General features: G+C 33.0%; 2 long non-coding RNA genes across 5 annotated transcripts in view; one reads left to right on the top strand and one right to left on the bottom strand.

Moving 5' to 3' along the window:
* LOC146997305 (uncharacterized) overlaps window positions 1-15,465 on the bottom strand; it is a 101,128-nt gene that overhangs the window by 10,720 nt on the left and 74,943 nt on the right. The gene's annotated exons all lie outside the window — the stretch shown is intronic.
* Window positions 8,090-15,465, top strand: part of LOC146997304 (uncharacterized) — an 87,137-nt gene continuing 79,761 nt past the window's right edge. For 3 of the 4 annotated variants that reach the window (XR_015041312.1, XR_015041310.1, XR_015041313.1), the window contains exon 1: window positions 8,090-8,825. This is a non-coding gene — a long non-coding RNA (uncharacterized LOC146997304). The remainder of the gene's footprint in view (window positions 8,826-15,465) is intronic. The other variant, XR_015041311.1, reaches the window with a different exon arrangement.

Here is a 15,465-nt window from a genome sequence, read left to right as displayed (position 1 = left end):
CAAAGAACTGTGATATAGCATGACCGACTCATCCGCGACCATGATCGCAAATACGCATGCGCATTTCGGACCGAATTATTCTCAAAATAGGGTGAAAGGATGGGGACTTTCTTTCCCTCCAGCATAGCTTTTCCGGAGATGAGAAGACCTTTCACGTCGCAGCAAGTAATACCACCCCTTTTGGACGAGTCTATGTGTTTTGGCACAATGCCAACCAGGGTTGCGCTTGAGAGGGTGATCGATTCATAACAGGCATCCTAGATTTATTATTATGTTAACGAAACTAGTAGTCTCTACAAAACATTACTACTTGTTTATTACTCACCAGATTTCTCGTACACTTTTACGTTAGAACAATTCAGCTAGTGTTACGATTTTAATATTACGTGGCCGTATCTTCTCTTTTTTAAATCAAATTGCGTTGTCTCTTGAGGCGAAGCGGTGTTTATATAAAGTGTGGCATTACAGCACTCCTGTCTACATCTCGAAACGTCAGTATGTATGTGAGGCGGTTCTATAACTTTCATCCAAGAGGGAAGCTAGAATTCTTGCACATGCGATTTTCCCGTCTATTTTTCCATCGCTAACGTTTAAAAAATTTTCAATGCTACGACAATTTTCCGAAGAATATACACAGACGTCTTTGCCTTTTCAGGGCCAACTCAACAGCTCTTCTCGAAACAATCGGATACACTAGCCCGTATCGGATTGTTTGTGGAAAGAACCAAACAATGTTTACCCAGCGAAAACGTTTGTACTCGTTTTCGTAAAACATACATACACACAAAGACACTACTTGTGTTTTTTTCTTTTCCCTCTGCTGAAGATTTTCCCTTGCTGAAGGTTTACTTGAAACATATGATTTAAAGTTTCCAATAATAAATGCTTTTTATGTTTATAACAACTTTTAGATGTTTAATGTAGATGGGATGTATCTGATTTTAAACTGCTGTAACTGTTAATATAATTTTACGGATGTCAATTTACTAAACTGCTTAGAAAGTTACTTATAACTCCGACGACTTGAAATGTAGCAACTAATTTGGGACAAAATTTTCGACCTAAACGTAACAACTAATTTGGGACGGATGGAGTATAATTCAACATTTTGTTTTAATTCCTTTTAAGAAATTTCGTCATCACGAATTATAAAGCTATCATATTAAAAAATCACTGTTTTCAAAAAGGCTTTTAACGTAATAATATTAAGAATAATAAATAGAAAAACGATTGGGATGACAAGCCAAATCTTCTTTCCAAGAATTTTGAATATAAAAATATTAATTTCAATTAAAATACTTTTAATATATTTTAAAAGTGTAAAATGAGGTTAAATATTTTGAAATACTTTAATTTCCTGTAAAATTGCCTTTATTAAAATTCTACTATTAGCTCACACTCTGCCTATATCTTGTTCGAATTTCCAATCGTTCATAAAATACTCAAGTTTATCCACTCGAGTTCAAATACAATTTTTTAAACTTGTAATGTATGACACTTGATATTAATATAAGGTATTTTCTCCCTCCTTCTAGAATGCCTTCATGGTGTAACGGTTAGTACAATTGGCTCGTATTCGAAAGATCCAGGCTCGAGTCTCGAAGAGGGCATTGCTTATTTTTCCTTTCTCCCACATATATATATATATATAATAATTTATTTCCTAAACAGTATTGATTAATTGATTATATTATCTCCTAAGTTTAATTAAAGTAGAATTATTTTAAAAGCGTGCATCCATACTGGTAAGTTATATTTTGAAAGATGTTTTGAAGTAATTTGAAAGCAAAATGTTAATAATGTTTTAACGGGGACTGGAGTTAAATCATCATGAAGAATAAAATTTCAATTGTAAAAGGAAAAATTAAAACATGTAATCATTGTCATTGATCGGAAATTAGTTGACTTTTCAAGGGGAACAAACCAACTCCCGTTCAATGAACAATAATTGATAAAAATACGTAAATACGAAAGTGTTTCGTCTTTACTCGAAATATAAGTTAAAGCCAAACCGGCAATTCTAGTCAGGCCAAATATTTCCGCGAATAGAAGGAATTATGAACCAATGCTGATATTCAAAGAACTTATTCTTATGAAGCATTTTAGTCAATTCAATTTGGAGTAAAAATCAATTACTGTAGAGAAATCCTATTTAACTCGAGTAATCGTCCCCGACACTTTCATGTTTATGCATTTGAGTACCATATTATTTGTAGAAATTAAACATTGGAAATTGTCATTATGAAATCGAATTCAAAGTAAAGTTGAAATAAACATAGAAGATTATAAAAAAAGATAAATAATGCAAAATTTGTAAAAACAAATCAAAGACAATATAAAAATAATATAAAAAATAATATAGAAAATAATATATAATAAGAACAGTGAATGTACAGGAAGATATAAAGGCCAGAAAAGGTATTAAGTAACTTACATTCTTTCTAGTGGGGGAGTTGGCAAAGTGTTCTCTTCGTGTCTGACTCAGAAGTGTAGGGTGTCCGAAAATTCTTAACGGCAGTAGGGGCTTTGAATAATATCAGTCGGTAAAACTTGAAGCAATTTATGGTAGTGGGTGGGACTTGGAATTCTTGAGGGATGTATTTTGTGGAGTTCTTATCTGAGAGACACCATCTGTTAAGATTTTTTTGAAAATACTAGTGAATGGAAATTAATTAATTTCTGGCTAATTGTCGTGTCGCAATGATTAAGAATTTAAGAAAGGAAAAAAGCATTTTCACTGTCCAAGAGCTAATAGACAGTTACTTAATACCTTTTCTGGCCTTTATATCTTCATGTACATTCACTGATCTTATTTATATTATTTTCTATATTATTTTTTATATTATTTTTATATTGTCTTTGATTTGTTTTTACAAATTTTGCATTATTTATCTTTTTTTTATAATCTTCTATGTTTATTTCAACTTTACTTTGAATTCGATTTCATAATGACAATTTCCAATGTTTAATTTCTACAAATAATATAGTACTCAAATGCATTAACATGAAAGTGTCGGGGACGATTACTCGAGTTAAATAGGATTTCTTTACAGTAATTGATTTTTACTCCAAATTGAATTCACTAAAATGCTTCATAAGAATAAGTTCTTTCAATATCAGCATTGGTTCATAATTCCTTCTATTCGCGGAAATATTTGGCCTGACTAGAATTGCCGGTTTGGCTTTAACTTATAACTCGAGTAAAGACGAAACGGTTACAGCCGAAAACATCGCGGCAAAAACATCGCGGACGAAAACATCGCGGAGAAAACAACGCAAGGCGAAAACATCGTGGGAGAAAACATCGCAGTTCTAAAACATCGTGGTACAAAACATCGTCGTCGAAAATAAAGCGGTTCAAAAACTTCGCAGTTTAAAAATATCGCCGTCGAAAATATCGTGGTAAGAAATAAAGTATCTATTAATCATCGCATGACGATAACATCGCAGACATGCTTTTTTCAGGCTTTAATAACTGTAAATGGATATTCCCATAATGATTTGTGAGCGCAAGTGATGTAAGGAAGGATAATTTTTACTTTCACATTTTTTTATTAACTAATAAATTTTTGCTGAAAAAATAAGAAGGAAACTTAAGCATAGAAAATTAAATGCAACTTAATAGATTATACTTTTTATGAAAAATTACCTGTAAAATCTTTATTAAAAATAATTTATTATGGTCTTTGTTAGTTAACTATGTCGATTTAAAATTCTATTAAGTGCTATAAGTTGCATTAATTTTCTATGCTTAAGTTTCCTTTTTATTTTCTCAGCAAAAATGTATTAATAAAAAATATGAAAGTAAAAATTATCCTTCTTACCCTCTTGCGCTCAGGAATCATTATGGGAATATCCATTTACAGTTATTAAAGCATGTCTGCGATGTTATCGTCATGCGATGATTTGTAGATACTTTATTTTTTATCACGATATTTTCGACGACTATGTTTTTAAATTGCGAAGTTTTTGAACCGCTTTATTTTCGACGACGATATTTTGTACCACGATGTTTTAGAACTGCGATGTTTTTCTCTTTGCGATGTGTTCTCCCACGATGTTTTGTAGCACGACGTTTTCGCCTTGCGTTGTTTTCTCCGCGACGTTTTCCTCCGCGATGTTTTTGCCGCGATGTTGTCGGCGGACACCAGACGAAACACTTTCGTATTTACGTATTTTTATCAATTATTGTTCATTGAACGGGAGTTGGTTTGATTCCCTTGAAAAGTCAACTAATTTTCGATCAATGACAATGATTACATGTTTTAATTTTCCTTTTACAATTGAAATTTTATTCTTCGTGATGATTTAACTCCAGTCCCCGTTAAAACATTATTAACATTTTGCTTTCAAATTACTTCAAAACATCTTTCAAAATATAACTTACCAGTATTAACCAGTAACTTACCAGTTATAACTTACCAGTTTTTAGAATTAAAATAAGCAGTGTGGCCAGTATTCCCTTTCACCTCCCTTTGTCACACTGATACAAAGGCACTTCCATTTCTTGCGTAAATATAAAAACAAAGATACACATACATGTATATGTATGTGTATCTTTGTATACCTATATACAGTATAGATTCACACTTTTAAAATAATTCTACTTTAATTAAACTCGGGAGATAATATAATCAATTAATCAATACTGTTTAGGAAATAAATTATTATTAACTAACTTTGCAGCAATTGCGCAAGTAATAATAACTTGTATTCGCACTAAATGGATTTAAGATCATACAACATTATATATATATATATATATATATAACCTAATGACTCTACAGTAAGAACTAAAGATTCGTATAAAATTCTATATAGAGTATAAAATTCTATATTTAAATCAAGTTGGCTCAGTCTAGACCAGTGATTCTCACCAGCTTTTTCCCCATATACCCTTTCCACCATTGCTAAATGATCATTCAACCTCTCCTTCCCAAAACTTGAAAAGTAGATATGTGTTTGTTTAAATACGGATTATTTTTTAAGTAAATTAAACAAGTATCAAACATGTTGGTAAATACCAAAATTTGAATAAATGTTCTTTTTTGTATTCATAAACTAAATCTAAATACTTAATACGTAAAGAAAAGGTGGACTAAATTACTCTCTGAAACTTTGAAATTCCCCTTAGGGCTATTCCTCCTGATTGAGGACCCATAGTCTAGCCAGAATTCGTTTTTAATAGTGACTAAATATACAGATAATTTAATTTGTCCCACTTTTCTTATACTAACTTTTGTCACAGAAACTTCGGATTACGTGCATGTTTTTTGAAAATAAAAGACACAAATTTAAAAAAAAATATATGTTTAAAATTTGATGTTGAATTCAAAAACAGTTATTTGGTAGCCAGACCTAATAAACCTAAGAGATCAAATTTGAAGTACACCTTACTTGTTCTTACTAACTTCTGCTTAATGAATTAGAATTATTCTTAGAAAAGAACCTTAAAAACTGGTGAAACATTTCATGCTAGAAAACAAGATATTAGAAACTTTGAACTCATTCAATAGAAGAAAAAAGTTATTCAAAATGTAACTCCATAACAAAACATTTTTTTTCTACTTGATCGTCAACACATGAGGCTTTTAAGAAATACCTCCTACAAGATATGTGGCCACTATTTCTGTGCTGTCAGAATATGAAATTCGTATAAGGAAATCAATGCACTTCGAGGAGAAGAAAATGACCTTAATTTGATAGTTTTTCTACCTAATAAATTTTTACATGTTATGAGTTTCTTTTTCTTAATCTAGGCGAAATAATATTCAACACATAATAACAGCATAAAACCCACAAAAGAAGTGTTCCAGTGAATTTTCAGTTTCTAAATGCTGTTTAAATTTGCTTCAATCAAAGTTTTTGTATATAAATAATTACGGTAAATTGAAATGAACTGTTTTTTAAGCGTTTACAGTTAATCGAGTAATATAATATTTTTATTGAAATAAAAATTATTTTTAATGTGCAAGATTACTTTTCTTACAACGCTGGGCTCATGGTTCTTAAATCCTCTTGTTGCTAAGTTCAGAAACCTGTGTTATTAAAATTATTCGAATAGTTTAACTTTTATTACGGTTTCATATTTTTCATTTTAACTTTCACATGGTTGCGTTTTCAACCATATGAAAGTTAAAATGAAAAATATTACTTGTACGTAAATTTTAATATATGTAATAATTTAATGTTTTTAGAAATAGTTCAGTAGTTTTACTTTTAAACAATGGCTTTGATATAACAAGCATGTTTAATTAGTTCATCAAAAAGTTGTTAGAGACACTATCAAATCAGGAACTAGCATATTTTTCCACTCTGCAGTTTTACTGCAAAAACAGTGAATTATCCCTTTAAAAATGGTTAAAAAATATTTAATTCCTTTCATTTTCCAATTATTGAAATTTTTAAAATAATTGAAATTCTAACTAAATCCTTAGACAAAAGGTTATTCAAGAACTATACTAAAGAAATGTAAGAAAGGGGTTAACTTCAGTTACAAGCGGAATTTCAGATAATGTTATTTTCTAGTAGGTAACTAACAAAAAACATTTAAAATCCTCTTTAATTGTTCTCCTGCCACACCCTCCCTTCTGAGGCCTTCTTTGGCGCCCCAGGTTCCATAGGGAATAAAGCAATTAAGCAAGGCTCTCCTCTCTTTAACTGCTTTTTCACGCAGCTGGGGGCAAAAGAAAAGGAAGGCAATGGTTTCCTGCCTGAATAGCCAGCGGCCAGTTAGAAAACTACATGACAAAAGCCCACAAGACGAATGCCCACTTAAAACCAGCACACATTTTCAGGAAATCCAAAATAACTATGACTTCCTGAAAAATTTTACGAGTAATTATTATGATTAAAAAAATTAAATTTCAAGTGGGAATGAAATTAATTTATGTAAAATCCAAGTTGTCAAAATTTAACTGGATTATTTGAAACCATGCTTTTTATTCACCATTAAAACGGTGTTTGCGCTTAATCATAATAGAATACTGTACTTTTATTTTTTTTCGTTAAAATGAAATTTGGCTTTAATTCTCCATATTAAATTCATATAATGCAAAATTTTCTGTAGTGTTAAATTATTCATAAATTATTCTCTGTATATGCTGAAAATTTACATACATATTATACTCCTTATAATTTTGTAGAATTAAAATAAGCTGTGTGGCCAGTATTCCCTTTCACCTCCCTTTGTCACACTTATACAAAGGCACTTCCATTTCTTGTGTAAATATAAAAACAAAGATACATACATGTATATGTTTTTAATTATATTATTTTGATTGACTCTCTGTACTATATATATATATACGAATTTAATTCAGCCGGAGACGAAAATGAAATGTGTTCCGCTACTTAAATTTATTGTTCAATTATTTCTTATTCATTTATTTTTTATTTTATCTCTATTCATGACGTATATATCGGTGTGGGTTTTTGTTAGTGTGGACTTTTATCAGCGTGCCCTTCTATCTATGTGGGCTTTTATCTGTGTGGGCTTTCATCAATGTGCGCTTTCATCGGTGTGGGTATTAGTCGCGTGGGCAATTATCCCAGTGGGGTCATTTTTGTGGGCTTTTGTCGTGTGCACTTTCGTCCTTTTGTCTGGTCACCGCATGGACTTTATGTATTTCCTTCACAAGCATTTTGCTGTGAAATGACAAACATTGTACAGTTAATAATTAAAAATAAAAGTATGTTTTGACTAACAAAACTAAAGAAAGGAATATTTATACATGATTAATAAAAATTAATTATTCATGTAATATTATATCTAGAGTAAGGTACCATGCTTATACTCATTATTGGAATTGTCGTATATTGATACTTTGATACCCCCCTTACTTTGTTTAAAAATTTGAAATTAGATTCCATTTACTCAAAAACCAGTATTATATTTATTTGTTCCATCTGCTTAGTTACACTTAAGTGCTTAAAGTTCTAGTCATTGTACAAGGCATATATAATAAATATGTTTTTCTCCTATCTAAAATATCTATTTGTAAAATATCTTTTGAAGTAAATCTTTTAATTATAATAATGATTAATCTTTTATTTATGTGGTAAGATTATGTAAATTATGTATGGATATTAGATTTAAGTGACTGAAATTTAAAAATTTCAATGGGAAAGTGGTGTTTACTTGGAATATTCCCATGATTCTCGAGTTACCTGGAGTCTTGTTAGACAACAATGCTGCATAAATGTACTAGACCGTTTGGCAGATGAAGCTACTATGTATTTTTCTGCATTGCATGGAAAATAGAGGTGTGTTCTTATACCTGTTACCCATCATCTGGCTCGTAAGTATGAATAAAATATTAAGATACTTATTTATTGATCTATTATTTATTGAAAAATATTTTTATGATATAAATCCAGATGTATTGCATAGTTACAAGAACTATCTATTAGTTTTCATGTTAGTTCTAAGCTTTATTGTAAATTTTATTTTTTTACTTTGAAAAAGAATAATTGTGATGAAATATTATATTCTGGACGATTATATATCTCTAAACCACAGAATTTCTAGCAGCAATTTGCCATCAGTGTCAACATTAAAAAATCATTATACTGAATAATTCACCTTATAGCTGTAAACTGCTAATATTTTGATACAATTGGACATATTATTTTAGGATATGTCTCTTAATCTTCTCTTAACTCGTTCCATACTCAAATCATCCCCTTAGAAGCTAAGATTGAGAATACTCATCTCCTCAAGCAACAATTGGATGCTGTACGAGTCGCATCGGACATGGACCAGCATACACCTCTTACGGCAAAAGCAAACTGTGATACATTGAAAGTACTGGAGCCCCTTAAGGGTAAGTGTGTTTTTAAATATCTCAGTATGCTAAAAAAAACCTTAGATAGCCTTGCTAATGCTTTTAATGATAATTTTACGTTAAATATAAAAAGAAAACAACATGAAATCTCGGATAATTCAAACGCTAATTCTAACCACGAGGATGGTAAGCCTATAAGGCATACATACGTATAGTATATTTTTCAGTTGCAATACCTTATTACCACTGAGAATTTTTTGCGATTCCCAGGACGCCATAATACAGTCAAAAAGTCATTAATTCAGACACCCATAATCCGGAATGATCTATAATCCGGACCTCAAAGTTACAAACTTTCTGCGCATGCGTCGCGTTTACGTGTGCTCGTAAGACCTTTACGGCTGTGACTTTGCCTGTGCACATGCGCATAATACGTTTACGCATGCGCGTTTAACGTATAACGGACGGTATAAGCTGAGCTAAAATTATCTAATTCAGTTAATGTTGCAGATTGCGTTGTTCCTTAATCTTCGAATTGGATCAGGCTTATTATTTTTTGCAGACTGTTAGAGCAATTTTATAAAAGTAAGCTTGAACTTTCGATTATGTCAAACAGAATTTCCGATATATATTTACTAATATGTACAGGATCTACAAAGCAAAAGTATGTTTCGAAGTCCATTAAACAAAAAGTGGAATTGCTGCAAAAAATGGAAAAAGGCATATCCTTTGTTTCTTAACCATTCCGAAATCTGTTTATCAATTTCATGCTGCTCTGCGGGGGGGACATCGCAGCGCGCAATGAACTGGAAGTTGATTTGTCAGCACTATCCTTATCTTCAGGGCAAATGTTTTTATTTTATTCGGCTTATAATTCCTTACTAAATGTAGTATTTCATCCCGATGTATTCCGTCTTTGATATGATTTAAATCAAATTCCTTGTCATTATAAATATCACAAGTACACATCAAATAGTTTTCTGGTTGCAATTTTCTAATTTCGACTATGCTTAATGTATGCTTTACGCATGTGCTTGTTGAAAGAAATGTTTAATAAAGTAAACAAATAAATATTAAGCTTTTTTTTGTAAATTTTGATACCCTTTAGATCATAATTGTTCTTTATTTCATAAATAACGGTTTCATATTTTTAATTGTATAATTTCTGCATGCCATCTTACCAGATTTAAACTGATGATCTATAATCCGGAATCGCCAAAGTCCCGACGAGTCCGGATTAACTACTTTTGACTGTATTTACAAAAATTCTGTGGAACCCAATAAGTACTGCGCAAATCCGACACATGCGTGAGTGAAACTGTCAATTTTTTCTTTTGTACACTTGCAGTTTTAGGTCACTACATTTAATTTCTAATTTTAAGACATAGAACAATGTGAACATTTTAAATAAGTAACAGATGAAATGACAGCGTCACGTGCAAAGCAAGAAAAATGAACGTTTCTATTATAAAATGAAGGCGTCGAAACGGATTCATTTTTTTTTCTTTGTCTGTATTGCCATATCTATTTTAAGATGTATTGTATTATGTAAAAATATTTGGTAATTGTAAAAGTATTATAATAAATTAAAGAAATATCAAAACTGCTAAAATTCTAGGCAACCCCCTGCTGCAAGTCCAGCGACTCCAGTTTAAGAAACCCTGGTATAGACAGACAACCCGACGAAATTACGCCCTAATTGAGATACAGACATAAAACTTATATCAAAATGATGGGGCATGCATTTGCAGTTGAAAGCAGCAAAACGCATCAAAATGGATCATTAACTTTCGAGTCGTGTGATTTTGATGCGGCTTGCTGCTTTCAAAAGCATTTTCCTACAACTTGCATCCTATTTGAGATGCAGATATAAAATTTGTGGAGCATGAAATTGCTATTGAATGCAGGAAACCGCATCAAAATCGGACAATCGGTTCCCGTGTAAAACAGATTTTAAAAAACTGTAATTCTTAGAGATGCATCAAATTTCATTGCCATGAAAAATATATTTCGTCCTCTGGACCCTGAAAACAATACTAATTATGTCCAGAATGCAGTTAACACTGTAAATCAACGAAGCACTTCAAGTCAAAATTTACCTACACCACCACAACCAAAAGTTGTTCCTCCAGTCAAAAATTCTACAATGATATAACCAGGGCAAACAAGTCCACAATACCAATTTTAAATCATATCAAATCCGAAGAACACAGGAAAAGGCCTAAAACCATCCTCAGAGACATACAATAAAGGTTTTTGATAAACGTTTAATTACTGTAAAGGCCCTTATTTTTGCAGGCCGTAATTTTCACAAAAATGAATATATCGGTGATTTCGCGAGTTGAAAATTTCACGAATTTTATATGAACAGAACAGAAAGTTGAAAAATTTTAAAAGTACTTAAGTAAAGTTGGGGGAAAAAAAAAGTATTTCGCAAAGCTTTGATTTTTGCGATTACGACGGGCTCACGAAAATAAGGGCCTTTACACCAGTTTAAAAAAGACCCAAAAAACTAATTAATTATTCTTTAACTAATTATTGTAATATACCTAATTGCCTAGCTTAGCACCAAAAATTGGGAAAATTAAAATTTTTATTCCTATCGGATCACTAATTAATATTGAAGCAGGCTTAATTTAATTTTTCCATCATGTCCTCTACCCCCTCATTCACTCAGCCATCCCTTTAAATTAGTATGGATTGAAGACAAGAAAGAATTTCAACCAATCACAAAAAATGCTGGTGGAAAAAATTGAAATAAGTGAGAGATGGAGCGCTTAACGAGGATCCTTAAGCGCTCCATCTCTCACTTTGTAATCACAGTTCAACAGCTTTCGGCCATGAAGGCGGTAGCTATCATAATCATACCACACACTCTACAACCAATCACGTTCGTCTCGATCTAGTTACTCAACCGTAAACCACAGAAGGATTTTTCGCCGATTTAATGGCTATATCCAAACTAAACAATAAAATTATCATAGGTAGAGACTTTAACTCACACCACAAAAATCGGAACTGCAGAAATGATAATTCAAATGGTCACATTGTTAATCAATTTGCCTCAACGGCCAACTTTACTGTTGTAGCTCCCTCCTACCCAACATGCTATAGATCTGCAAGCATTATTGAATTTTTCCTGCTAAAAAATATTTATCAACCATCAAGGATAGAAAGATTACGTGAACTATTCTCTGATTATAACCCTGTTTTAATGGAGGTGAATATCAGTAGCTATAGTACATCACACAAAAGAGCCTTTATTATGAACTGGGTAGCTCTAAACAACACTCAGTACCCGTTACCCGCGATACACAGTGAAGACGAGTTAGACGCAGTTATCGAAGATTTTACTAGCACACTTAACCGTGCTCTGAAAAATAGCAAGGCGGTCCCGTTGACTGGTAGGGCCAGAGATCCTGCTATTAGAGAACTTTTAGCTAACAGAAAGAGAGCTAGAAAAATATGGCAGAGGACCAGATGCCCAGAAGTTAAGAGAATTTTAAATCGGCTGAATCAGGAAGTCAGTACACGCACAAAACAAATGGTCTAGATATTTAGAATCACTCTCTACTGATGATCATGTATATGGAAAGCTGCTTCTAGATATAATAGATGCTACACAAATATTCTGCCCCTTAATGGCCCCTCTGGGATCACATACACAGAAACTGAGAAAGCTGAGTCACTAGCTGATCACTACGCTACTCAGTTTTACATTAACATCTCACACCCAGACACAGAACGCACAGTTAGTTACACTAACAATTTATACTTTTCATAACCAAAAACAGACAACATCCGTCTTGCTAAACCTTCGGAAGTTAACACCGCCACCTCCATACCTGTCCCTTTCAATGATGTTCGATCGATTATTGCGGCTTCCCCGCTCTCTCCAGATGAGTATGCGATGAGAATCGCTACTCAGACTGAATCTGCTCTCATCTGTAAAGAGTACTCGTCCCCATTCATTGTCTCTCCAATTCCGGTGTTCCCGGCACCACAGAGAACGCCTTCTCCGATGGGCAGGCGTTAGAGGTACACACCGTACAGGGCGTCGTGCAAACAGACCACCACCCTGCAGTCTTCTGGCCACGGTAAAACGCGATATCTGTCGTCCAGTCGCCTGCGTCGTGTGTCTAGCGATTTCTCCCGCTGTCTGCCGCCTGTTTCTTCTGGCCTGTAAGGCAATATACCGGTCATCTGCAGGTGTGGTTCCTCGTGAACGACCACTACTAAACCCCCGGATAGCTGTTCCTGTAGTTTTAAATTGTCTCCAAAGTCGTGAAACGATGCTGTGAGCAATTCCGATCTCTGCAGCCACACTTGTCACACGGCGGCCTTCCTCCAACTTCCCAATGACCTCGGGTAAAAGCATCCAGATGTCATCTAACAGATTGATTATTCGCCATTTCTCGCCGAGGCAGCAACTCAGTGTGATTTTAACTGCTATACGGTGTGCAATCTCTTTGCCAGAAATACTGATCTTTCACCGAGAACATGCTTTATACAACTCAGACACTCCCCCATTATGTCTACCTGCATATCTGCGCAAGTGCTACCGTAGATCACCTTACTTAATCTCGGGATTGGTCTTTCTGTCCGCTCTGCCTCTTCGTTCAGCTGATATGCTAATTTTTCGACTTCGTCCTTAATTTTTGCACACCAGTGTATTTCACGTGCTATACACAGGATAAGGTACAACCCAGGAACCTGGAAATGATGTGTGTCTTTGTACCCTTCTAAAGGAGTATGGATTGAAAACAGCCTAGGCCTTCCCCGTAGCACACTGTAAATCACACTTCACCCAATAGGATTACTCCTCTGCCAGCCAACAGAAGTTCAACAAGCTCCCGCCTACCACCTGACTACTGAACCATTCAGCCTTGAATACTCGAGGAGAGGGGAAGAAAAAAGAAGAAAAGGGCTTTTTCTTCTCTCTCCGCCCCCGATTGCCTCTGCTGCTCACACTCCAACTAGCTCTAGGTTTTAACTTCAAAACTCATCATCTTATATTTGCTGCAAACTCTGCCATTACTACTGATTATAATGTCACAATTGCTTTCATTTCATTTCACTGCCATAACTGCTCTTCGAATTTTTATTTTTACGAACTTCAGCAACATTATTTCTTTAACATTCGTAAAAGTATTAACTTACTACACTGGGATAAGGCTATGCCCAGGAACCCACTACAACTGAACATTAGTTCATCGAGGAAGGGCATACTCTAAATGAAGCTGCAGATGTCCAAATAAAAAAGGAAAAGAAAACCTATTCACAATAAATTGTTTCAACAAAGGAAACGATTGTGTGATTTTAGATGACAGTCGGAGAGTATTAGTATCAAATATTTTATTTCATCATACCACCAACAAATATTTTGTTTCAGAAGCCCATCAAAAACTTACATGACAGCAAATGCAAATCTAGTATAAATAACGTTTATGTTGCTAAAATAAATTCTGATTTCCAAAGATGGCCTGTTTCTCGCATTGTTGGTAAATCATGGTTGATGGGCATTAAGAATGGTCTTTCCTCTAATTCACTGGACACACACAAATTAGCAGCACGTTGGTGTTAATTCTTTTTAATTCTGTATTAAAATATACAACTTTAAACTTAGTTGACATATGCGGCATTTGAAGTGCAAATAATAAAAATTTTTCTTAAATACTATGCTTTGTTGCTTATCTTTTAGAAATTTAAAGACCTGGAATTCTGCAATTCTAAGTAAAAAATGAAAATAAAAAACAATTAACACCAACAAAAACTTGTGGTAACATGACAGACAAATTATTACAAATACTACAAAAGATCATGCCTTTTCATTTTATTTAACCATATGTTAAAGCAGTATTCTTTATTAGACCTGGAAAAGTTAGAAACAGGAATATATTTTACTACAAAAACTACACGACAATTTTGAAATTAGAAGCTTTTCTGTATGAATTCCACTCTAAAACAATGCAAGTGCAGTCTTGACGATAAGAAAGTCAAATTTATTGAAATTTAAATTTGTATTTCCATTTTAATTTTCATTTTCCTAAAAACATTTGTCAACTTTGCAGGATTTCATCTTCAAGTATATATGTACAGACATTTAAAGTTCTGATGTATTAACATCTCGTGGAAATACACCTATCCCTCGATTTATACAGTACTTACCTGTTTTACATGATTTCAGTTTTACACAGTTTAAAAATTAACAGATTTCAAAAACTTAGTAAAATAGTATTTGCTGCATAAATGCAAATACATACATTTGAAGTCATTTTTTAATCTCATTTCTTTGGTAACACTGGTGGCAACAACAAGGATGGGGATTCCCCGTGTTAGGGGAATCTCAATAGTATGTATATGTATTTCATAACAGTAAAATTTTAAATTATATGGTTCACGCGAACTAATGCAGTATCAGTATTTTAGCAGCAAGGATTACATCATTTTTATCTACATATCTGAATGTTTACTAGCAAGTTTTCAACATTTATAGTTTTTGTGGCATTTTTTATAATTTATGTAAATTTTTTAAAGTATTATAATGCCAAAACGATTTTTAAAAAAAAATCAAAAATGAAATTAGAAGCAAAAATTAAAATATTAGATCATCTATGTAATAGAGAAGGAGTAACAAATGTTGCTAAATTTTACTCCATGAATGAAGCCACAATAAGGA

Source organism: Stegodyphus dumicola, chromosome 5, assembly GCF_044657685.1.
Source record: "Stegodyphus dumicola isolate Sdum_Otavi_A_Nest chromosome 5, ASM4465768v1".
Classification (NCBI taxonomy): Eukaryota; Metazoa; Arthropoda; class Arachnida; order Araneae; family Eresidae; genus Stegodyphus; species Stegodyphus dumicola.
Note: the sequence above shows the minus strand (reverse complement) of the source record. Positions and strands in the feature narration are given on the sequence as shown.